We start from the raw sequence: 2,631 nt of genomic DNA, 5'->3' as shown, positions 1-2,631 counted from the left end.
TATTTTACCCACACTTTTGGAGCCCTCCTGGGATGCCCTCTAACATACTAGAACCTCATTTTGTGGAAGTTTTCACAAAATTGTGAAATTTTCAAAAAGTCAGAAATTTTGCCAAAAACGACTAAGTATCAAGGACTCATCGCGCGAATCGCTCTGGAACTGAAATCGGATGCGCGCACTGACACGCTCCCCTGTCTGGAAGTCTGACAAAAGTTGAAAAATTTTCTAAGTCCCCAAAAATTTTTTTTTTCAACTTTTTTTCAATTTTCCCCCTGTGGGATATATATTTTACCCACACTTTTGGAGCCCTCCTGGGATGCCCTCTAACATACTAGAACCTCATTTTGTGGAAGTTTTCACAAAATTGTGAAATTTTCAAAAAGTCAGAAATTTTGCCAAAAACGACTAAGTATCAAGGACTCATCGCGCGAATCGCTCTGGAACTGAAATCGGATGCGCGCACTGACATGCTCCCCTCTCTGGAAGTCTGACACATGTGTGAAAATTTTCTAAGTCCCCAAAAATTTTTTTTTTCAACTTTTTTTCAATTTTCCCCCTGTGGGATATATATTTTACCCACACTTTTGGAGCCCTCCTGGGATGCCCTCTAACATACTAGAACCTCATTTTGTGGAAGTTTTCACAAAATTGTGAAATTTTCCAAAAAGTCAGAAATTTTGCAAAAACGACTAAGTATCAAGGACTCATCGCGCGAATCGCTCTGGAACTGAAATCGGATGCGCGCACTGACATGCTCCCCTCTCTGGAAGTCTGACACATGTGTGAAAATTTTCTAAGTCCCCAAAAATTTTTTTTTTCAACTTTTTTTCAATTTTCCCCCTGTGGGATATATATTTTACCCACACTTTTGGAGCCCTCCTGGGATGCCCTCTAACATACTAGAACCTCATTTTGTGGAAGTTTTCACAAAATTGTGAAATTTTCCAAAAAGTCAGAAATTTTGCAAAAACGACTAAGTATCAAGGACTCATCGCGCGAATCGCTCTGGAACTGAAATCGGATGCGCGCACTGACATGCTCCCCTCTCTGGAAGTCTGACACATGTGTGAAAATTTTCTAAGTCCCCAAAAATTTTTTTTTTCAACTTTTTTTCAATTTTCCCCCTGTGGGATATATATTTTACCCACACTTTTGGAGCCCTCCTGGGATGCCCTCTAACATACTAGAACCTCATTTTGTGGAAGTTTTCACAAAATTGTGAAATTTTCCAAAAAGTCAGAAATTTTGCAAAAACGACTAAGTATCAAGGACTCATCGCGCGAATCGCTCTGGAACTGAAATCGGATGCGCGCACTGACATGCTCCCCTCTCTGGAAGTCTGACACATGTGTGAAAATTTTCTAAGTCCCCAAAAATTTTTTTTTTCAACTTTTTTTCAATTTTCCCCCTGTGGGATATATATTTTACCCACACTTTTGGAGCCCTCCTGGGATGCCCTCTAACATACTAGAACCTCATTTTGTGGAAGTTTTCACAAAATTGTGAAATTTTCCAAAAAGTCAGAAATTTTGCAAAAACGACTAAGTATCAAGGACTCATCGCGCGAATCGCTCTGGAACTGAAATCGGATGCGCGCACTGACATGCTCCCCTCTCTGGAAGTCTGACACATGTGTGAAAATTTTCTAAGTCCCCAAAAATTTTTTTTTTCAACTTTTTTTCAATTTTCCCCCTGTGGGATATATATTTTACCCACACTTTTGGAGCCCTCCTGGGATGCCCTCTAACATACTAGAACCTCATTTTGTGGAAGTTTTCACAAAATTGTGAAATTTTCAAAAAGTCAGAAATTTTGCCAAAAACGACTAAGTATCAAGGACTCATCGCGCGAATCGCTCTGGAACTGAAATCGGATGCGCGCACTGACACGCTCCCCTGTCTGGAAGTCTGACAAAAGTTGAAAAATTTTCTAAGTCCCCAAAAATTTTTTTTTTCAACTTTTTTTCAATTTTCCCCCTGTGGGATATATATTTTACCCACACTTTTGGAGCCCTCCTGGGATGCCCTCTAACATACTAGAACCTCATTTTGTGGAAGTTTTCACAAAATTGTGAAATTTTCAAAAAGTCAGAAATTTTGCCAAAAACGACTAAGTATCAAGGACTCATCGCGCGAATCGCTCTGGAACTGAAATCGGATGCGCGCACTGACACGCTCCCCTGTCTGGAAGTCTGACAAAAGTTGAAAAATTTTCTAAGTCCCCAAAAATTTTTTTTTTCAACTTTTTTTCAATTTTCCCCCTGTGGGATATATATTTTACCCACACTTTTGGAGCCCTCCTGGGATGCCCTCTAACATACTAGAACCTCATTTTGTGGAAGTTTTCACAAAATTGTGAAATTTTCAAAAAGTCAGAAATTTTGCCAAAAACGACTAAGTATCAAGGACTCATCGCGCGAATCGCTCTGGAACTGAAATCGGATGCGCGCACTGACACGCTCCCCTGTCTGGAAGTCTGACAAAAGTTGAAAAATTTTCTAAGTCCCCAAAAATTTTTTTTTTCAACTTTTTTTCAATTTTCCCCCTGTGGGATATATATTTTACCCACACTTTTGGAGCCCTCCTGGGATGCCCTCTAACATACTAGAACCTCATTTTGTGGAAGTTTTCA

The sequence above is a fragment of the Phyllobates terribilis genome, unplaced genomic scaffold (genome assembly GCF_046119375.1).
Source record: "Phyllobates terribilis strain yellow unplaced genomic scaffold, ASM4611937v1 Scaffold_8891__1_contigs__length_25130, whole genome shotgun sequence".
Classification (NCBI taxonomy): domain Eukaryota; kingdom Metazoa; phylum Chordata; class Amphibia; order Anura; family Dendrobatidae; genus Phyllobates; species Phyllobates terribilis.
Note: the sequence above shows the minus strand (reverse complement) of the source record.